General features: G+C 40.4%; 2 pseudogenes; both read right to left on the reverse strand.

The window, feature by feature from the left end:
* Positions 1-9,814: 9,814 nt before the first annotated feature.
* LOC127772233 (probable auxin efflux carrier component 5a) lies at positions 9,815-11,642 on the reverse strand (annotated as a pseudogene).
* Positions 11,643-12,911: 1,269 nt separating this feature from the next.
* On the reverse strand, positions 12,912-20,159 carry LOC127770795 (probable auxin efflux carrier component 5a; annotated as a pseudogene).
* Positions 20,160-24,589: the final 4,430 nt, after the last annotated feature.

A 24,589-nucleotide genomic window follows, 5' to 3' on the forward strand; every position in this document is an offset into this window, starting at 1 on the left:
TGCACTGTAGTTCAGGTGGGTTGGTTGGGCCTGTTCAACGTGGTGTAGCGTTGATCAGTGGAGATTTAATGTTACTTTAATTACTCAATAGTTTTACTGTTTTGCTCAATAAAATGTTTTATAACCGCCTTTATGCAAATAGCCACAAACCGTCCTTGTGGTCCCCTTGCACGTCTGCATCGTTGGTGTGGCTTGCTGAGTACGGTGGTTGTACTCAGCCTTGCTATTATTCCCCCTTTTCAGAAGTGTAGTGCTTCTGAGCTGAAGACGAAGTTAGAAGACCAAGGCTCAGATCCCAGTTGAGTTTTGCCTGTGGAGTGGAGCTGAAGCCCCGCTAGGATCGCCTTTTTCCGCTGCTGTCGTTTCTTTTCGGTGCGAGGACTAAGAGCCCCTTCTGTAAGTATTTTATGCTTTATTTACATTTGGATCTGTTTATTACTTGTCGTTTTGTGTACCCTGGCTGGTCCTGGACAGGGATTTAATACACAAAATAGTTTGGAAATTTGGGCTAAATTTCTGGACGTGACACCAATGTTGTATCAGGTGGAATAATTCGGTTGGCATCCATTAACTAACCCACAAATCTAAAATACAGAGCACATAATTGTCAAACTTTTATGAAAACGAATAAAATCCATATATATACATCATGTGAATAATTCGAATAATAGCTTTATGGATAAAATAATAATGTAGATGAATCATGGTGATGATATGGTTTATCCTAAATCTCCCCATCCACATAACCATACTATAGCCTTAGGGACCTGACCAGTTTACCTTCATAGCAGATTCCTTCCGTAAGCCAATAGTTAGACTAAACCACAGATTAGCAAAATGTGTATCCCATTTGTATTACGATGATTAGCTCCTAAATAAGCCGCCATGACAATAAGAATGATTAAGAGATTATCTGTTAGCAAACACGAGTAGTATGAACAGCCCTAGGTTCAACCCTAACAATTATGTTTTGCTTGTGCATATTTGCTTGTTGTTTGAATATTGGTTTTTCTCACGTATTATAGAATTTGTCTATTGGTTAGTCGTGAGGCAACGTATGCAGCTTCCAGAAGGTGAAGGTTGATCAAGATTACATCAAGAATAAGAACTATCCTGAGCAGGCAAGTCATCACCCCATCCCTTGAGCATGTTGATCCCAATTGTGAAATTGTTTTGTTTACAAATAAAATTGCATGCAGTGATGAATATCCTACTTGTTATTATGCCATACCTTTGATTATTGCTTATCTCATTATTCCCTTTTACCCATAATTACGTATGAGTCCCTAGTCCCTTATGACAAATGCTTAGTAATGCTAATTTAGATTCATGCATTCTCATATTTATCAAATGCTTTATGCTTGGGCAACTACCTTGGGGAAGGTAGTTGAGATACGGCATGTGGAGACATGAGCGCCACATTGCCATGACATTGACGAAATGATTTGTGAAAGAAAGTTAAAACTAAACAAATGTTTTCGATTAGGGCTACTGGATGACTTGGGTGGTGTCCGGTAAAGGCTAGTGCCGTCCCTGGTCAATTAAGGACCGAGCCATAAAGTTAAGCATGAAATGACCCCAGTACAACCGTACTTCTCGTGTGGGTATAGACCTAGCGGAGTAAATAGCCGAGCGGAGGCGGTACCCAAGCCGTAGTGGATTTCTTGATGTGTGTGAGAGGCAGGGGCCTACGGTGGGGCAGCCATTGGTAGGACCGCAAAGGGCGGGTGCCTACAGTGGTGTCGCCATCGGTAGTGCTGCCATGTGTAAACCTTAACTTAACCCTAACTTAATGCATGTGTGAGTCTTCCCTTCCCGGGAGCGCCAGAACTCCTCTCACTGCTAGAAATCTTGGACGCCTAGAGTGCATGAGGACTAAAGTTCATGGAGCGGGTACTGCCAAAGTGAGGTTGTTGAAAGGCTTTGCCGTGGCAAGTCTCATTCATTGGGACGTAGGCTCATGTGTCGGGCAAGTCACGGAGTACGGGTAAAGTGTACATCCACTGCAGTGTGAGTAAACCAATCTATTCGAATAGCCGTGCTCGCGGTTATTGAGCACCAGGGCATGTATTACACTTGGCTAGACTCTAAATTCTTAATCTGATTGGGATGGGATATGCATGATGATTTTGTGCTGGAGGAACAACTTCTCGAGAAGCGAGAAGGGGTGGACCCCCAGAAAACCATGAAGACCAGTGGCGGGAAGCTATCCTTGGGAACACAATGGATGGTAAACAGAACCGTCGCTGTTAAATGAACAATGGAGTTAAAACTTGATCAGTTTATGCTAGGTCTTTGGTTTGTGAAATGATATTTGAAAACTCAGCTTTACGCAAAGTAACCATAGCCACTCCTTGTATTATCTTGTATATTACTGCATTTGTGTGGTGGCTTGCTGAGTACTTTTGTACTCATTGTTGCTCTATATATATCTTTTAGTAGAGTGTTGAAGAGAAGCCCTTGTTAGTACGCTTGCGTACCTAACAAGTTGATCGGAGTGCGGTTCCATTCTAGGTCTCGTTCCCCAGTCGACTGCTTGTGGCATGTCAACCGGGCCCTTGATTATTTTATCTTCCGCTGTTGTTTCTCTGATAGTTGTTGGCCTACTTGACCCTAATGTAAGCATTTAACTCTCTTAGCCTGAATTCATTCATGATATGTTGTGATTCGGCTATGTATGTGTGTACCAACTACTGATCCAAGGATTGATACTGATAACTACTGATCCAAAGATTTCCGATTTCCAAAATCGGGGGTCAGACACCTCGGTTGCTCGGGTGATGACTGATGAATCGTGGGTTCCTCCTGGAGTTAAGGAGGTGATGGGGTAGTTGGTGTTGGGGCTTATTATATCGTGAACTGAAGATGTGGAGATAAATTAGCCGGTTCGTTAGATGTGAAATTTTGGCGGTAGTCTCTAGATGGAAAATCGAGATTGGCGGGATGTATTTTCATGTAAATTGCTCATAAAAACTAGTACGGTATTTCTTTTTCAAAAAACTACGAGAGCCCATAAGTTAAAAAAAATGGTCCACACGTAAGTATTAAATTAAGGTAATTTAGATTTTGTTTATATATATAACATGAGATTTAATTCTACATTCTTTGTTTTTGAGATGGAAGTTTGATCACAATTCTTTTATAAAATATAAATTTATAGAAATATAATAAGTTTATGAGATTAAGAAATTACTTTCAAAACAAATGTACATGTATCATTTGTTATGTGTGCAAACTATCATTTTCATTTATATTTAAAGTTATAATAATTTAGTTGGAACTTCTCTAAAATATTATATATTTTCTTGATCAAACGTATTAAATGGTAAACACATCCATTAATTTAATTCTATGTTATTTGACTTTACCATGCTCTACTGTCTCAATTGGTTCCTCGTCCATTGGTCTATTTGAGTCTGGCAATCTTCATAAATAGCTTAAGTGCGAGTCCAAACATCTCATCACTATTTAGGGTGTGTTTGAGGGGAAGGAGATTGAGGAGATTGAAAAGATACGCAAAACTAGGTGAGCCATTAGCTCATGATAATTGAGTATTAACTATTTTAAATTTCAAAAATGGATTAATATGATTTTTTAAAGCAATTTTTCCTATGGAAAATTTTTGCAAAAAACACACCGTTTAGTAGTTTGGGAAGCGTGCGCACGGAAAACGAGGTGCTTTCTCCTCAATGTCTTGCAAACGAACGATGCCTTACTTCCTATGCTTTTCACAATCAATCATAGCTGTCTCTATTAGACACCAGCCCTTCAAGTCAGCCTTATGTCTTCAGCGTCCTACGTGTAAGCTAGGGAAGCCACGTGGCTACAAACACAGCATTTAATGGAAGATGATTTTTACAAGTTAAATGAAGCTTGCTTGTGGTTCGCATATTTTGGCTTAAATTTCATTATCAAAGTACCCTCTCAATTCTTTAGAAAATTAATAAAATTGCTACTGATACGAAGTTAATTGTCCATCCCATATACAAGCTTGTTTATTTTCTTGGTTATTTATGTACAAGTAGCCTCTATACGTTTGTGGCTAGATAGCGTCGTCAGCCGCTGCCATTGCCCTAAGGAATAACTAGATATTATCACTATGTGCCTCCTTCCATTCTCCTTCGTCATATTACATTAAAAAAACGATATGTATACATTTTCGTAAAATTTTATTTTCCATACATTATAAATAGCAACGTATATGAAAATGTAGTAGGCTATTATTTGATATAGAGGGGAAGATTTTGTTTCATTAACATGGATAAACTAATTTACTGATAAGGTGCGTACAAAATTGTAAAAACTTTATAGCATTCCAAATAAAACTACTACTAATAAAAAAAGCTATTTCTAATTATTCTATTCCATTATAAAAAAAATAAAACTACTACTAATTTATTTCTTTATAGGTCCACCCTGTCAGATTTCCATCAATCTAGCTCTCTTGTGCCTGAAAAACAGAAACGAACTGATTTTGCCGCGGGTTTGCTCCAAAATTTTGTGTTCGTACGCTTCTTCCCTCAATTTGCCGGGTTTTCTTCTCCACTCTCGGAAGCAGTTATGATCCTAACAGAGAACAAAACCCATCTCATCTCCTTGACTCCTTCCCTGTACATACCGACCCAATCTCTCCAGTCTTCGCAGCTTCTCCACAGCGGATGGCGGGGCCCGCCGCGGCCGACGGCACAATCCCTTGCAGCCCAGGCGACGTCGCCGGTGCGGCAGTGCCTCAGCCCTGGTCGCTCGTCCCCAGGGCAAGATCACCCGCCTCAACGCGCTTCTCCACGCCGTCATCGAGGTCAACTCCGACGCGCTCCAGCAGCCGGCGCGCGCCGACACCGCGAGCGCGCCTCTAGCCACCGCTACTGCGGGCCGCTCCATGGCGTCCCCATCCTCAAGGACAACATCGTGACGCGGGACCGGCTGAAAATGACGGCCGGGTCGTTCGCGCTGCTCGGCTCCGTCGTCTGTCGTGACGCCGGCGTGACGGCCGGCCTCCGCGCCGCCGCTGCCACCATCCTCGGCAAGGCAAACTCCTCCAAGTGGTCCAACTTCCGCCCCGTCCCGAACGGCTGGAGCCAAGACGCTGGTAACCCCTATCACCACCCTAAGCTGTCGTTTTTTTCTCCAGCATCTCGTCTTGTATGCAATGTGTTTGTGAAATTGTCCATAAAGAGCCCCATGTTGTCAACTGACGTGATCCGGTCCAGCCGCGCGGCGCTGGCATGAGTGCATCATCCGTGTTGAACGGGTGGTCCCTGGCGGCTTTGCCCGCGCGCATCCCCTATGTTTTCAGTTTCAGCACCAGCAGCAACCACCTCACCGTGATGGATTCACTGGCTGAATTTGTTCTTGCCAATCAACGACCGCTTATCATAGTAAGAACTTGCTGAATTTGTTTCTGCCAATCGATGGCAGGTTACAATAGTTAGCACTCTATTTCTTTATGCACATCACGAGTTCGATACTTTGGGCCAGTGCAAAATCGTTGGTCTTATTGTTTCATATTCTTGTGAACTGACTCACCGCTGTATACTTTTGTGGATTTAGGCAGCTCCAGTTAGCTACTCACAGGAAGGTCATTTGCATCTACTAGAAGCTGCAGCATGGACGTGATATATATATTTGCAAGATCTGGTGAGAACACTATTTAATATTCCCAAACACCATATTTGTGCTGGCAGTGATTGTCATACTATGTGCACACGATCTATTAGAATTTGTTGAACCCAAGCTTTGGCTATCTTGCTCATGCCATAATTGTTTGGAATGTCAGATTACATTAGGAGGTGATGAAGTAAGTGTTCCAAACGTGCAAATCCATGTCATCATCCACCAGCACTGCCCCCTCACTATTACTATTCTCTACCATATGTACTAGTAATTATTATAGTTATACAGATGAAATAAGATTTCATGCTGGAACTTTCTTAGGAATAATATGCAACTTGTGACCTGTTTTTGCTAGCATTATTGTTGTTTTGAATGAAGAATTGATGGTTGCAATTGGCCGATTTCTGCTAACCAGTGAATCAGTAAGGTATGAATGAATGCAAATTCTGCTAAACACATAGCTATTTTTATTCAGGATAGAGCTGCAAACTACGACATGAATAATACTCATATGTACATGAATGTACATGTTAATACATACATTAGGATAAATATAATAAATAACTAGATTAATGGGTAGTGTGAACTAGCCTAGCAAGTTCTGTTTTTTAAATCGTTTGGTGGAAAATCTGGCAGTTTTTTTATCAAAAGATATGTGAAATGATGTAGACACTCCCAGTCTTATATACAGTCCTCATCAAGGTTGTTCATGTTGCTTAGGATTCTATTCATTCGTCCTTATCTTTTTTTTTTGTTAGTAACAACATCTTTGTACCATGATCTAAGCTTTCAGGCTGGTATAAGTATAATCAGTCATCTGTGGCCTTTCAATTATTCTAATTATGCATGTGTACAAGATTGTCCTTTTTTATTCAATTCAGTGATCTCCAAGGTTGCATGTAAGCTTTGTCCACTAGATCATGGATCCAACACAAGCCTCCAGGTGCTGTTAACCTCATCTCCACATATTTAGCGACAAACTTTGTGTGAGATGAAGATCAAATTGTATAGTCAAATATATTCACTTGTGGTTATTAAATTTATAACACACCTACATTACCTTTACTTTCTATTTCAACACAGCAAACTATGGATTTAAATGCTAGTAAACAGACATTGCTTTTCTACAGACCATTTATGAGCATTTTTGGTAGAATAAAGGAGTTTTCATATGTGGAAAAAAATATCTTGAAACTAAGATCTGATCCAATGGCCATTTAACAATTGTGTGAATTAGTGATTATTACAGCAGAAGTGTGTGATCATTGAGTATGTTTATTAAAATTCTTTGAAGTGGTGGAATTTTTTTACACTGCCACCACATGTTTGTCACTGTTGTTGGTATAGAAAGTACAAATTTTCATCTATGTGATATCAATTGTTTATTTTCAGGCCCATTGTTTGGTTTGTCAAGGTGGGAAATTCAAGTAAAGGCTTGTTTTGATAACCTCTTTTGCAGGATTTATTTTCAATTTGTTCAAGGCTGTTGGTATTGCACGGAGGAAATTCATTACCTACTTTTTTTTTAACCTTGCAATGTCATATTGATAACCCATGTAATCATGTCATCAACTCATGTGATATTTGGAGTGCCTTGGAGTGTATTGGCTTTGAAAGCTTTGCTATCCTGTATTTCCCATGGTTATTCATCAACAGAGATTGCACATTGTTGCTTTCTACTCTGCTAGTGGAGGGTATGTTAATTAAGTCCATTGTTGGTGGATGATTATTTGATTTTTGACCATGTTAATGGATTAAACTAAGATCAACATGCTATCTGTAATATATATATATCTGACTTCATATGGAAATTCGATTGTATATTAAACAATGTTATGAACTCCAAAATAATTTGCATATTGAGAACTGCACAAGCTCAAGGGAACTTTAGTCTGGTCTATTATAGAAAAATGGCAAAAACTGAGGTGATTAAAATGAGCGGTATGAGAGAAAATAGAAGAGTAATACAATTTTTAAGTAAACAATGCAACGGAAAGTAAACGGTTGATGTAAATCTCCGAACAAACGAATACAGTAGACATGTGAGTTCGAATAATTTGCTCTATGGTTAGCAGTTTCCTTTTTTTTAATATATATTTGGAGACATGTCGCAAATCAGAGTAAAAAAACAGATTTGCTAAAAATGTCGCCAGTTTTTTTGTCAAAAAATAGTCGATTTTGTGACAGTACAATTTACATCGAGATTCGTACTAGTGCAAAGTGTCGTGACGGAGGGTCGAACCCAGAACTTTGAAGTCGGCAGACAGAGCTCCTAACCAACCGAGCACGGTATTGGAATTCACTTTATTGCCAAAACAAATTAATATTGAATTTTGAAGTACTTATACACTAATTACCTCCCACATTCGCTTACACGGCACTTACGCTATAATTACATATTTTCTTAGTAAAAATATGGTGCCATAAATATAGCTACTACCGTAAAAAAACACACAAAGTAAAATTATCGCAACATAATCCGAACACAGCCATGTGCTTTCCAGGTGCCACTGGATCGCAATGCTTGTGATATACATGTTTGAGCCCAGATATTATTATTATTCTTTCTAAAAAAACTTGGACAACAGTTGATAGTGTGATGGCGCAAAAAAGAAAGTAAAATTATTTACATGCACCTAGCAACACCAAGGTATACTTGCCCACTTGGTTGGTTGAGAATTGCGTATACCAAAGGTCTAGAGTTCAACTCCATCCATAATAAGCAACACTTTTTTACCATATATTTGTTCACTGTTTCAGCATTCATAACATTGTGTTACAAGTAATAATGGCCCGTGCTGTAAAAAAATGGATAACATTATGTTACAAGTAATAATGGCCCGTGCTGGATAACACACATTGTGTTACAAGTAATAATGGCCCGTGCTGTAAAAAAAATGGATAACATTGTGTTATAGGTGCTAAAAAAAACATTGTGTTACAAGTAATAATGGCCCGTGCTATAAAAAAAGGCCCGTGCTGTAAAAAAATGGATAACATTGTGTTATAGGTGCTAAAAAAAACATTGTGTTACAAGTAATAATGGCCCGTGCTGTAAAAAAATGGATAACATTGTGTTACAAGTAATAATGGCCCGTGTTGTAAAAAAATGGATAACATTGTGTTATAGGTGCACGATGTAAAAAAATGGATAACATTGTGTTACAAGTAATAATGGCCCGTGCTGTAAAAAAATGGATAACATTGTGTTATAGGGTGCACGATGTCATTCCAGATACATCTTAAAAAAACATTGTGTTATAAGTAATAATGGCCCGTGCTATAAAAAAACATTGTGTTACAAGTAATAATGGCCCGTGCTGTAAAAAAATGGATAGTGCTGTAAAAAAATGGATAACATTGTGTTATAGGTGCACGATGTCATTCCAGATACATCTTAAAAAAACATTGTGTTACAAGTAATAATGGCCCGTGCTATAAAAAAATGGATGCACGATGTCAAAAATGGATAACATTGTGTTATAGGTGCACGATGTCATTCCAGATACATCTAAAAAAAACATTGTGTTACAAGTAATAATGGCCCGTGCTATAAAAAAATGGGTGCACGATGTCATTCTAGATACACCTAAAAAAATGGGTGCACATTGTGTTATAGGTGCACGATGTCATTCCAGATACACCTAAAAAAAACATTATGTTACAAGTAATAATGGCCCGTGCTATAAAAAAATGGGTGCACGATGTCATTCCAGATACACCTAAAAAAATGGGTGCACATTGTGTTATAGGTGCACGATGTCATTCCAGATACACCTAAAAAAAACATTATGTTACAAGTAATAATGGCCCGTGCTATAAAAAAATGGGTGCACGATAAAAAAATGGGTGCACGATGTCATTCCAGATACACCTAAAAAAATGGGTGCACGATGTCATTGCAGATACACCTTAACATTGTGTTACAAGTACACCTTAACATTGTGTTACAAGTAATAATGGCCCGTGCTGTAAAAAAATAGGTGCACGATGTCATTCCAGATACACCTTATGCCATAACTGAAAATGTCATTCCAGATACACCTTATGCCATAACTGAAAATTTCATCATGGTGATGATCCTTGTCTGCTCATAACTGAAAATTTCATCACGATCCTTGTCTGCTCATAACTGAAAATTTCATCATGGTGATGATCCTTGTCTGCTCCCAGATGGTACCGATGCATATGCCCTTGTTAACTAATATATATAGTCATATTTCCTCCAAAAGTATATATATAGTCCGATCATCTTATGCCATAACTAAAAATTTCATCATGGTGATGATCCTTGTCTGCTCATAACTGAAAATTTCATCATGGTGATGATCCTTGTCTGCTCCCAGATGGTACTGATGCATATGCCCTTGTTAACTAATATATAATCATATTTCCTCCAAAAGTATATATGGTCCGATCATAAATGGTACGGACATTATCATGCCGAAAACCACCCTTTAACAACAACAATGACAAAAGATAACAGTTTTAAGACATATTATTAATATGGTCATATATAATTAACTCTGATAATTAAGTCTAATAGTAGAAACTTACGCTGTACTCAGGACGTCTGCATGCAATCCATATTCCTTGGCAAATATGAAGGATGAAATAGACTGAGGTATTGCAGCCTGCACTCATTTCATGAGAAAAATAAAAAATATGAAGAAAAAGTTAAACAATTGATCACAATATATCTTGTTTTCAAAAAGAAAACAGTGACAAAAAATAACTGATTATAATTAAAAAGATCAATGAATTAATTAATTACACTCATTTAGTTTTTAAACTTCATAACACTTGCAAATTTCACTCGTAAACTAGTAGTAGTTAATTGTGTGTACTTGTATGATGGCTACTCGGAGGACATCACCACGGATGCCAACGGCGGCGGATCCTATGGCCATGGCAGTGGGCCCGATTATGAACTTTAGAAAAAGGCCCAGAAGTGCAAGTCTTGGTCCACACTCCATAATCCTTTCTTGCTGGCCCATGAATAATCCTTAGGAAAAATGAAAGAAAAGAATAAGCTGGAGATGCAAGAAAAGAAAAGAATAATCCTTATATTAATGAGCATGTACTTACGGGGATACTTATTACTCATTTACCTATTGGAGATGCAAGCCCAGGAGATGCCGATTACACTGGCATATAGATTAGGATTACAGGCTAACTTACGTGCCACCGACTTGAATAGCGGTACCCTGGCACCATTCACCACTGCCACTGACACTGCCTCCTCCCCCCTGAGATCTTGGTTCGTTGCATCTGAAACCCCCTCTTCCCCCCTGACATCTTGGTTCGTTGCATCTGAAACCCCCTCTTCGAGGCTTTGCATATCTTTGCTGGTACCCGAGCTACTGACGACCGTATCATCATCTATGAAGGATCCTTCTTCATGACTGTTAGACTCGTCATGAGCGTTGGAGACGAAAGCTTTCCTTACTTCCAGGACCACCACGAGTGAGGTGAGCCACACTATTGCCTGGAAGATTGATAGTTGAACCACAATTTGCCCTGCCTAGTTGCCATACATGGCCCTCGCCATGGGCACGCCCACAACCAAAGAATTTGTGAGTGACGCAAGAGTAAAGCCGCTTATACACCAGTCGGCGACAGCGGCGCATAATCCCTCTTCCCAGAATTTCAACATAACTCCAATGCTGATTGCGGCAATTATAATTAACTTTGCTATGCTATCAGCCGCTAGAAGGCTGTACCTCACATTGTAGGGATCAAGGTGGAGGGTAAATTCAAAGGTGAAAAATGGAAAAGCAAACCAAACGACCATTCTATTTATTGCTTTGGAATCTTCTGCCGTGAAGATTTGCCACCATCGCCTAGAAGAGCAGTACCCTAATGCAAGGGCGAAATAAAACGGTGTTATCGCGGACAATATTTTTCCAATGTCCACCCACCCTATCATCTTGAAATTGGTGAAAAAAAAAGATGAACAACACTAATACTTCCTGAGAATGTTTAGGTCGACGACTGAACACTGATATCTCATGACGACTCGATATCATATATATAGTGAAGATAGGTATCTCATGGAGATATTGTGGAGATCATGCCGTTACGAGTTTGTTAAGCATGCGCGAGCCAAATGCGGTGAGCTGATGATGGCGACCGCGAAAAACCAAATTGTGGGATTCGTTTTCTTCCTAATCACCCAAACTTAAGGATCTAACCAAATTGTGGGATTCGCTTTCTTCCTAATCACCCCAATTTAAGGATCTAATTGTTGAGATCATGCCATTACGAATTTATTAAGCATGCGCAAGCCACATGCAACAAGCTGATGATGGCGACCGCGGAAGCGACCGCGAAAACCAAATCAAACCAAATCATGTTTCTGTTGCAGAATGTAGCGTGCAGTTTAGGAAAAACTGTATTTGGGATGGCAGCTTAGGGCATCATCAAAAGCATCCTAAAATTCTATCCCCAACATTTCAGTTATGGTAATTATAAACAAGATTTGAGGTGTTAAAATTTTTATTCCTGCAACAGATTAGCTATAATTGATTTTCTAAAAACAAAAAGACTGAGCCCTTAGAAAACTTCCAACAGAAATCAGTTTCCACTCGTCGCTCTCACGAGATCACGCTCGCGCGCGTGCCCCTTCGTCACCCCTCTCCACACAGTACCATGCCAGCAGATCAACCTGACTGGTACACGTGCACCCCCAGTTTTCTTCATGTACACCAGCAATTCCAGCAGGCAACAAAGCACCTACTAGCAGCAAGCAATTTTTGATCAAAATCCCCGGAATACCACACAGGGAATTATATCAAGATGCTGTTGATGATGCTCTTAGGTATCACATTCTAGTTTTTTTTTCTCTTTTTATTTTTAGCTGTGTTACCAACCTTACGTGTGACCCCCCAGGCAGAATGGAAGTTCAGTCATTTTTGTTCTTTTAGGCTTGCAGTTTTTTTTCTTTCCCATATTTTCCACACAAAAAAAATCTCATTTTATTTAGAATGATTTTTTAATGTTTTCTTTTCTGGTACGTAGGTTGATAATTGTCCGTGCTATAAAATGGGTGCACGATATCATTCAAGATGCACCTTATATCATAACTGAAGATTTCATGAACAAACTATTCAATGAGTATAATATAGATTACATTATCCATGGTGATAATCCTTGTCTGCTCCTAGATGATACCGATGCATATGTCCTTGTCTAGTAGATATATAATCATATTTCCTCCAAAAGTATATGACCTTGTCAACCAGATATATAATCATATTTCCTCCAAAAGTATATGTCCTTGTCAACCAGATATATAATCATATTTCCTCCAAAAGTATATATAGTCCCACCATGAATGGTAGGGACATTATCATGCCCAAAACCACCCTTTAACAACAAAAACAACGATAAAAGATAATAGTTTTAACACATATTATTAATATGGTCATATATAATTAACTCTGATAATTAAGTCTAATAGTAGAAACTTACGCTGTACTCAGGACGTCTGCATGCAATCCATATTCCTTGGCAAATATGAAGGATGAAATAGACTGAGGTATTGCAGCCTGCACTCATTTCATGAGAAAAATTAAAAAATATGAAGAAAAAGTTAAACAATTGATCACAATATATCTTGTTTTCAAAAAGAAAACAGTGACAAAAAAATAGCTGATTATAATAAAAAAGATCAATGAATGAATTGATTACACTCATTTAGTTTTTAGACTTCAGAACACTTGCAAATTTCACTCATAAACTGTCACATTCCACAAGTTTGGATGTATGGAAAACTTGGAAATGGTGGATGAAGTAAAATAAATAATACTTTTGCTTAGAATCATTCAAGATGCATTTTGAGTTTTTGTACATAAGCATACTAGGAACATATGCATACTCATTTGAAACCTTGAATTTATGAGGATACTTTTATCAACTCAAAAATATGGGAAAAATTTATGTGAATCACTTATTGACCCTAGAACCTTGTTATGAGTTTAATTTAATTTATCAAGCCATTTCACAAACCAAATAATTCTCTAAACACCCTAAGACCAGGAAATTGCAGTTTCTCTGGAGCATAATTTGACACTTTGCCAAAATTGGACCAAGGACTTTTAGGCTGTGAGACTTGACTCAGATTGTAGAACAAACATTCCTTTACAACTTTTCCATTGATCTCTAGCTCAAATTCTGCTTGGAACCTATTTTAAATCAAGGCCAAAGATGGACTTTCGCCATAGTTTCAGACTTAGACTAATTTAGCTATTCTTCTTCCTCTCTCCCATGTTTCACTGCCAAGTGGGCCAGGGATTATGTGGGACCCCCTTGTCAGCCACACATCGCCATCTTCCAGGGCCCATGGCTCAGAACCTGTGCGCCACACGCGAGCACACATGTCCGCAGCGGCGCTGAGCCGCTCCTCCTCCCTTCCTCCGCCGGCGACCAAATAAAGCCCGACCAGCCGGCAGCATTCTTCTCTCTCTCGCCCTCGTCTCGTTTCGCGGAGGAACCAAGGCATTCCACCTCAGGTTCGCCAGAAACGGAGGCATCAATCTTGGCGCTAGCAAGAGAAACCTTCGTCGCATTTGGTAACCGGTGAGCTCCATCTCTTCCCAATCCACGTTCTGTGAACTCCTCACAATGCCATCTCTAACCCTTCCAAGAACCGCCTCACAATGCCATCTCTAACCCTTCCAAGAACCGCCGATTTGGTGCAGCCGAACGTCGGGAACAGTCCATGGCTGGCCGTGTCGCCTCGCCATCATCTTCACCACTCCACGACGACTAAGAATCCCGAAGGAATCGATGCGAGGTGAACCACGGGGGAATTTAACTATTTGCCACTTTTTCCCACGTGACATACCAACATGGCAACCTAGTGTAAATATCGATGTGGGACCCACTCGTCAGTCTTACACCTCTCCCCTTCCTCTCTCTCTCCCTCCGGTCCAGCTAGTCCTGGCGCTACTCCGGCGCAATGTTTGCACCGGCGCTGTCGCCAGCGACGAAGATGCTCGTGGTATTGCTGTGCTTCACCAGCCACGGCTCCGGGCCGCCGGACGTCAAGCAGCTCGCCACCGTCCAGCCGAGCGCCGCCCAATTGTCGTCGTAGGCAGCGGGGAGCGATGTGCTGGTGCGACCGCGCGAGGCAGTAGTTGACGGACACCGTGACGATGACAGCGGCGGCCACGACCCACGATGGCGTTGAGGAGCCTGGAATGCACGCTAGAAAGGGCCGAGTAGATGAAGCCACCGCCATGGAAGCACATGACGACAGGGAGCTTCTCACCCCGTGGGACGCCACCGGGCAGGTACAGCCGCACGGCGAGGCTGGACCGAGCATCGATGACCACGTCCTTGGCGATGTTGGCGACCGCTTCCGATATTCATTCACCAGATCTACGCCGCTGCCGACTCCATCACCGGGGGAGCTGAGCTCGCCGTGTTCTTCCTTGGCGAATCCCCCGGTTGATGGTGACCTACGCCATCTCCGGTTGCCGTCTCCTTGGCAAACCCTCTCGGTGGCGGCGGCGGCGGAGGAGGAGACCGAGACGGTCGATGGTGACCTACGCCATCTCTGTTCCCCTTCCTCCGCCGCCGTGAGCCGGCGCTCCGCTGCCGCTGAGAGGGTTCAGCGCCGCGTCGATTTTTGCCGGAGGGGGAGAGGAAGGAAGATTTGTGAAACTGTCAAGTGGGTCCCACGTTGATTTTTACATTATGTTGCCACGTTGATATGCCACATGGCAAAAGTGGCAAATAGTTAAGAAGCCACCACGTTCGAGGGGCAAAAAAAAAAAAAGAACAAATCTAATAGGGATATTTGGATAATTGGCAAACCTAAAAGTGGCAAATAGTTAAATTCTCTCCACCACGGAGGGAGATCCTCTTCTTCCTCCACATCTCTGGCTGTCGTCACCATTTCTCTCTTCCTCACTCTCTGGTGAGCTTCGGCGCGATTCTTCTCGCCTATAGCTATCTCGTGCCGTCCTTAACCGATGCATGCATCCCCTATGAGCAAATCAAACCCGGAGGAGCATCGACGCCGACCGAAGCAGCAGCGCCGCCGCTGAACCTTTCCACCAAGGCCAAGACCCATCGAGCCGTGTTAGCAGCTTGGTGAGCACCCTAGGTTCACTTTCACACGCATGCACGAATAGATCAAGTCCCTAGCTCAACATGCATGTGCATGCCGAGCCTTGCCGCCGCTTCCATCACCATTGCCATCGCTGTAGACCACCAAATCTTGCAAGAAAGCCACCTATAGCTTCGCCTGGTCTTTCTCTTCATTTTTCCTTTTTGAAGTGCCGGTTGAAACCTCGCCGTTCGCCGGCGGCGACGCCGCGAACCTCGCGGCTGGGCTGTCGCCCTGTTCTGTCAAGAACAGGGGATGGATTTGCAAACAATTAAAACTCCCAGGGGTGTATTAGCACTATAAGCAGTAGACCATTACTAATTTGTAAATAAGCTAAACCTCAAACATCCTTTTGAATAAAGTCCTAAAACACGTGCTTAAGGGCTGCGGGATCTATATCCCGAAAGCCGAAGGGTCTTTGCGCAAAAGACCAATCACTGACTAGTAGACCCGTGAGGGAAAATGATTTTAGAAAATGAGGAAAATGCATAACTGGGTTTCCTGTCAACAGAAAAATAGTGCATCTTCAAAAATTCATGGTATATTCGTTATAGCTCCAAAAATTTCAAACTAAATTTTGTTAGGATCATACTTTTATTCTATGCAATATGAAAATGTTTAACTTTACAGAAACATAAATGTTATGTCTCAAAAATTCGAAAATACACTTAGGTCTAAATTTAACATGTTACCACTTTAAAAATTCATAACTTTTAAATGGGAATCAATAAAATGAAAATTATTTCACTAAAAATCAATTTAACACATAACACACCTACCCCATAAATAGCGCCCATTTTAGAGCATATTGAATTTTTATACATATTTGTGATTTCAGTTTTGCACATGTATGTTTACACGATTCGCAGCCGATCCACGAGGAAACTTATTACATTGCTCACCAGGGAGAGAAAGAGCAAGGCAATACACCCCTCTCTCTCTTTGAATCAAGTTGATTCTATGTTTTGGAGGTTATTGAAAATGTTTACGAAATCTTGCATGTCAATTGTACACTAATACATTAAAATTTTGTAAAACTTGTTAGACAAACACCCATTACTTGCATTATCACCATAACCCCACATATATCCATATCCCTCATCCTAACCTTAAGAACAATATAACTATACCTCTTTATATATGAATTATGTTGTCACTAGGTTACTATAATGCTTACCCATGCATAGAATAGTTTTGCTTATCATTTGGACTCACATTAACATGAAAAATGATTTTATCAAGGTTCTGGACAGAAATGAATAAATGAAGTATTTGACAAATAAAATGATGGAAAACTTGAGTTTTAAGTTTGGGCCTCAAGTGGTATACATATGGTGACTAGCTGTATACCGATAGGGGGAGAGTGCGCCCAAACTAACCTAAGGACTTCACTCAATGTCAGTTCATTATGAATACATTACGACCACATGTTCTATTTATGGGGCGGACCTAGCTTAGTAAATTATTTATGGTCTAGACTTACATCCTGGTAGGCCGGTGAGTATGAATTAGTTGATAATTCAAAGGAACTTCCTATTTACCGCCGAGGTAGTTTAGGTGACTAAGTCTGTCCAATACAACGGTATTGTGCCACGTGGTGGAGTCCGTTCGATGTTCGCCACCACGGCGTTAAGTTTAAGGCGTGGGTCCACCACTTAACAGTTCTAGGTCATATTCCTAGTATGCCTAGGATGGAGGAACACGTATCATGCTGGTGTAAGGTTAAATCATGAATTTTGGAACGGCTTTGTTGCGATTAATAAATCGGGTACTTATGTATCACATGCCATGCTTTACATGATTATTATTTTGCATCGTGTGGGTAAAGTGTACGAACTCTGCAGAATAAAAACTAATCGATTAGCCGTGCTTGCGGTTATGAGCGGCATGTGAATATGTATCGAGTATAGACTTGGTTTACTCTTTTAAATGCTGAAATTTATCTTCAAATTATGTTGAGATTTAGGAATGATCACATTGCTGCCATGGATGGCAATGAGGTGCATATTTATACATGAATAATGCCTACTTTGATGCCCATATACTAAGTACTAGCTTGCTGAAAAAAAATATTTGAAAGCAAATCTGATTTGAAAGCGTTTTATGCAAATAAAACTTGCCTTATGCTAAAAAGAACCATATATGCCTTCCTTGGATATATGCCATGCATGTAGTGTGTTAGGATTGCCTTGTGCTTGCTAGTACATTATTTTTGTAATGTACTGACTCTTGCATTTGTTGTTGTATTGTTGTTATTTAGAGATGGTTGCAGGTGAAGTCACTCCGGAGGAGGATGACTTCTTTGCTGATGATTCGTTCTTCCAGGATGGTTCTTGCTAAGGTCTACCCTAGTCAGTTGCATAAAAGATCTTTTAGGTAGAAAATGCTTCCGCAAACTTAAATATTTGGCCGGTCGGCCATGAGTATCTTAGTACTAAGCCCTTGTTTAGATTCCAACTTTTTTTCTTTAAACTTCCAACTTTTCTGTCACATTGAACTTTCCTACACACATAAACTTTCAACTTTTTTCTTCAAACTTCCAATTTTGGCTTGGAACTAAACACAGCCTAAGTTGTGAGAATTTATCTAAGTCCCAGAACCCTCTATATTTGGATATCAAGTGCTTGGATGAAAATGTTTAGTGTGTTCCTTATGTTAGGAAAATATTAAACATGACTATGAGTTAAAGATATTTGACAAGTCGTATATCTTTAGCCATTTATCAAGTCTCCTGAATGTGTAACACATCTGGTCGCTACCTTCGTGTGGTTTGACGGGCACATCTCAGGCTGAAGTTGACTGACAGGCTAAAGGACCAGCAATATCTCTAATATCCTTCTCTCGAAGCGTCGGATGTCTTATTATGCTTGATGGGTGAATTGAACCATTTTATTCAACTATCAAACATAATAAGAGGTCCGGAGTGCTTCTGAGATAAACTAGTACTCCAGTAGTTAATTGTGTGTACCTGTATGATGGCTACTCGGAGGGCATCGTCACGGATGCCAACGGCGGCGGATCCTATGGCCATGGCAGCGGGCCCGATTATGAACTTCAGACAAAGGCCCAGAAGTGCAAGTCTTGGTCCACACTGCATAATCCTTTCTTGCTGGCCCATGAATAATCCTTAGGAAAAATGAAAGAAAAGAATAAGCTAGTTTAGTACTTTTAATGTAAACCCAGCCCACTAAATGCTAGTCGTAATGAGGACCTCCAAAAAAATTCTTTTCGTTCTATGAACTTTAAGGTGTATGAAGTCTCATATTCCACTCTTGCAGCAGAACGATAGAGACTCCATTTAACTTAGGTTGATTTAATTTAGGCCGGAGGCAGACCTAAGTCAAGGTGCATTTTTTTTCTTGACATACTGTGGACAGAGATATATTATAGCCCTTACATACATATAGACTAAATGATATACTGCTATATGTTTAGAAGTGCATGTGTGCAAACCTACCCATACTGAACATAGCCAGCCCCAGCCCTAATCTTGACATTATTTGCACTGACCCCTCCAAAGCTGGTGGCAAAGTGAGGTGCGACCTGCAATAATATTAGGCACAGATGTATATATTAGAACATATAAATTAATTATATTTATGAGCATGTACATACGGGGATACTTATTACTCGTTTACCTATTAGAGATGCAAGCCCAGGAGATGCCGATTACACTGGCGTGTAGATTGGGATTACAGGCTAACTTGCGTGCCACCGACTTGAAGAGCGGTAACCTGGCACCATTCACCCCTGCCACTGTCACTACCTCCTCCCCCCTGAGATCTTGGTTCGTGGCATCTGAAACCCCCTCTTCGAGGCTTTGCATATCTTCGTTGGTACCCGAGCCACCGACGACCGTATCATCATCTATGTAGGACCCTTCTTCATGTCTGTTAAAGTCGTCATGAGCGTCGGAGACGAAAGCTTTCCTTACTTCTAGGACCACCATGAGTGAGGTGAGCCACACTATTGCCTGGAAGATTGATAGTTGTACCACGACTTGCCCTGCCCAGTTGCCATACATGGCCCTCGCCATGGGCACGCCCACAACCAGAGAATTGGTGAGTGACGCAAGAGAAAAGCCGCTTATACATCAGTCGATGACAATGGTGCATAATCCCTCTTTCCGGAATCTTAACCCAACACCAATGCCGATTGCGATGACTATAATTAACTTCGATATGCTATCAGCTGCTATAAGGCTGTACCTCACATTGTAGGGATCAAGGTGGAGCGTAAATTCAAAGGTGAAAAAGGGAAGAGCAAACCAAGCGACCATTCTATTTATTGCTTCGGAATCTTCTGCCGTGAAGATTCGCCACCACCGCTTGGAAGAGCAGTACCCCAATACAAGGGCGAAATAGAGCGGTGCTATCGCAGACAAGATTTTTCCAATGTCCACCCACCCTATCATCTTGAAATTGGCGAAAAAAAGATGAACAGGATTAATAGATCCTGAGAATATCCAGATCGATCTGAAAGGTACTGTATTTATGATATACTTACTACATAGTCGATAGATGAACACCGATATCTCATGGAGATAATCCCCTCCAAATAAAAAGTCACACCTCACACCTCATACCTTTCTCCTCCTCCAAATAAGAACTCACACCTCATGCCTTCCTTATTCTCCCAAACTTATGAGATCTAATTGTCGAGATCATGCCGTTACGAGTTTGTTAAGCATGCGCGAGCCACATGTGGCGAGCTGATGATGGCGACTGCGAAAAATCAGATCGTGGGATTCGTTTTCTGTTGCGGAATGTGTAGCATGGAGTCTAGGAAAAACCGGATCTTGGGATGACAGTGTAGGTATGGCATTCTAGTTTTTTTTTCTCTTTCTATTTTTAGCTATGTTACCAACCTTACGTGTGACCCTAGGCTGTATGGAATTTCAGCCATTTTTGTCCTTTTTAGGCTTGCAGTTTTGTTTCTTTCAATGTATTATATAATATTATCATATATCCATATTTTCCACTCCAAAACAAAATCCCATTTTCTTTAGAATGATTTTTTTTAAGACCAACTCATGGAATCTGTCTCTGTCATTTCTATATTATTAACCATGTTTATAAACAATTTTACAGTTGACCAGGCCATCAAAGGATCCCTCTTTGCATGCATGCACAACTGAACTGAACTGAACAAAAATAAAACAAAATGCAGGTCAGCTTTAGTTTGTCCTGTGGCTAAGCATGCACCTCATAACTCACAAAATTGGAGGGCCTAAAAGCCTCCAGCGAAGAGCTTTTTGGCGTGGGATCGATCAGACTAGTTAATTAGCTATGTTGACATGTAGCTAACTTGCTATGCGTGCATCTAGGGATGATTTATCTACAATAATCGCTGACAATCTGTCTGATCGGCTTGAGAGATGGATTCCCACATGTTTAATCATGAGGTAACTACTGGTTCCTTTTTTTTTATAGGAGTAGAAAAGCTTAAAATCACTCCCTTCAATAACAAGTGACGCTTTTATATTGATACGGTTTCTAAAATGCAACTTGATTTGCATACAACTAGCTAGGTGAGCCGTGCAATTGCACGGCTAGCATCCATATAAAATTATTTTTTTACATATGATTTTGCTTAAAATTAGTTAAATAGCTATATAATTGTCTTAGGACTTTGAAAAAAACCGAACCTTATCATCTGCATGTTTCTAATTTTATAGTTTTTGAATGTCACACTAGGCGCTACCTCGTACTTATTTGTTACCCTTTTATTTATTTGCTCGATCTACTACGGTTTCTATTCATCCTCCTTGCAACTTTTAAAATTGGATCTTATAAATTCTAGAGTTTATTGTCTCGTTGGATTTCATTTTTATAATTTTTAAAAGTCCCGTCAAACGCCGTCACTCGACTCCCCTAAGCCGTCCATCGCCTACTCTTTTTATTGTCATTGGGATTTTTAAAATCGAACATAATTATCATCTGTGTACATTTTAACTTTCAAAAATCCCGGCAAACCATCCGTAGCTTTGCCATTGTACTCCTCTATGACCCATCCGTTGCCTTCTCTCTTAATTATCAGCGAGATTTTAAAAATCGAACGTGATTATCATTTTGGTTTAATTTTTACTTTCCAAAAGTCTTGCCAAACACCATGATTGTGCTGCTTAACAGCTTGCCCATCATCCCTTCTCTTAATCATCGCTGGGATTCTATTTGATTTTTTTTTAAATTTAACCACTATAATTTTGACATGCTATCATCTAACAATTATTTTTTAGTAATATTTAAATTCAATAATATGATAAATAGATACTACTTGAAAACTTTGTAAGTCATATCAAAATCCAATTTGGGGATGTATTTTATTTTTAATAAATATTTTCTCGTGTTCTACTACCTCTGTTCCGAAAAGCCAGTCGTTCTGCTGGCGGAGAAATGTCCCATAAAATTTGTCGTTCTAGCATCTACCCACTGAACTGAGCATTTAGTCTATTCAATCGAATCATTGTAACCCACTTGATTCTAGCTAGTAATAGTTACTCTTTCCCTGTACAACAGTGCCGCTACTAGTACATGCATGTACCATGCGATAGATAGTAGTACTAGTAGTGATTACTTAATTACCTGTTGTATTTTTTTCTTACAATCTGAAGTGACAAATGCAACCACTTAATAGGGGCAATATGGTAAATTTTACTTCCGGTTAATTTGTCCGACCAACCTTAAAACGACTGGCTTTCTGGGACAGAGGGAGTAGATGGACTCTGCTTCTAATATTCTTTATTTTTAATTCTGAATTTTAGTAATTTCTAAATTGCATTCCTACCTGAACTCTTTCAAATTCTTAGAATTCATATTGAAATCAAAATTTAGGATTTATTTTATTCATAATTCTAAAATTTAATTAATCCTATGTTGTGTTCTAAATGCATTCTCTTCCAATATTTTTTAATTTAGAATTTTAGTAAATTCTAAATTGTTTTCCTACTTGAACTCTTTGAAAATCGTATTGAAATCCAAATTTGGGATTTATTTTTTAAATTTTTAATTTTAATTATTTTGTCTTTGTTTCTAGATGAACTCTTTTTTCAATACTACTTATTTTTAATTCTGAATTTTATTAATATTTAAATTGTATTCTTACTTTAACTTTTATTTTTATTTTTCTCAAACTTATTTTTTAATTTCGTTTGATAATATACTCAGTGAGGGGCAGGTGTGGACTGCATGGATGTCATGTGCGGTTGATTGCGCATTAGACATACTCCAATCAAACAGTTGATATATTTTTTTATTTTTCTCTAATTAACGTGGTAATTTCTTAAAGGTTTAGACATCATAGCAAAACTGATAAGCTCCTATGCGGTATACAGGAGCCGGGTTTGATATTTTTTAGGTGCATGTATGTTAGTTTTTTTTACGATCTAGATTATATTTCCAATTTGCCGTGCTAGTCATCAATCTATCAAAAAAATGTATGACATTTAATTTTCTCCAGGAGTGCTAGGCTAGCTATTTACGAATGCATATGGCAGTGTATAGACATGGAGGCATGCACTATTTATTTTTCTTAGTACTCTACTTTTCCTTTTTTTTATTCGATGGTTAATCGGATCTACTCTATAATTCAACAAATAGTTTCACTCATCACTCATTCTTTCATTCCTCATAGAACGGTCTAGATTAACTCTATGAAACCCAACGATCCAGATTCACCCCACCTTCTTCCCGCAAAAGATCGCCCCCTCCCCTGCCCCGACCTACGCCCAAACCCCAACCCGCGCCTCCCCTATCCACCCTAATTTCTCTTCTCTCCCTCCCACGCGCCGCCACCGATCCCTCTGTCGTTGTCGCATTCGTCCTCGCCCAGCACAGAGCGCTCGGTAGGGCGAGGCATGGCGCACGCCATACCTCGCGCCGGCCGGTGACCGCGAGTACCGGCCCCTCTCAGCGCACTCATGCTGGGCCACAGCGGCCGAACCATATAACCCATTGCTGGTCCACTTGTGTCGTGTATTCGTATTTCTCGTCAAGTGAGTCGAGACTGCGGCTGCATCCTGGAGACTGGGACGGAAATCAGCAACAGCTAGCAGCACGAGCCACGCTCACGTGTGGAGGCAGCAGTAGCTTAGTTGGGAGCTTTTCTCGATGAAAGAAAGAAATGAAACAAGAAATAGAGGAATAAGATCCCAATTTTCTAGCATCCATCTAGGAACAAGACCCCAATTTTCTAGCATCCATCTATCACTGTTAAATAAAATATAGGTAGTTTGCTAAATTTCATGTATTTGATGGACTATGAGATATTAAAATTGGATGCAGAATCATATAGCGTGCAACTCTTTTTCGATATTATATTATTACTTTGTAGTTTTTTCGCTATATATTCCATGTTTGTAACATGAACATTGATCTATTATATATAACTTTGATCTATTATAAGTGCAATCTCGAATGACAAGGATTTTAGCCCTCGCAGCCTCGCCATGCCTCATTTTTTGTCCGTCCTCTACCACTCTCCTCGCCCAAATCGGCGCCACCGCCCCTACCACCAGAAGCCTTTTCATCTCTAGGTAGCTGCCGACGCCTTCCACGCCGAGCTGCTCCTCGCCGCCACCAATCCCTGCCGCCGACACCTTCCACGCCGAGCTGCTCCTCACCGCCACCGATCCCGCCGCCGGAATCCCTTTTGTCGCTAGGTCGCCACCGCCGCCTTCCGCGCCGATCTGCTCCCCGCCGCCACCGATCCCCATTGCCGCCATCACGTTCTCACCATGCCTCTACTTTACGCTCCACATCTCATAGCACAGGTAATGTGGCTCTTCTTGAAGCAGTGGCATTGTTCTCTTCTTTTTTTTTTTTGACCGTTTTGGGTATATTACATCTAATTTGTCCACTG

This window comes from Oryza glaberrima, chromosome 4, assembly GCF_000147395.1.
Source record: "Oryza glaberrima chromosome 4, OglaRS2, whole genome shotgun sequence".
Classification (NCBI taxonomy): Eukaryota; Viridiplantae; Streptophyta; class Magnoliopsida; order Poales; family Poaceae; genus Oryza; species Oryza glaberrima.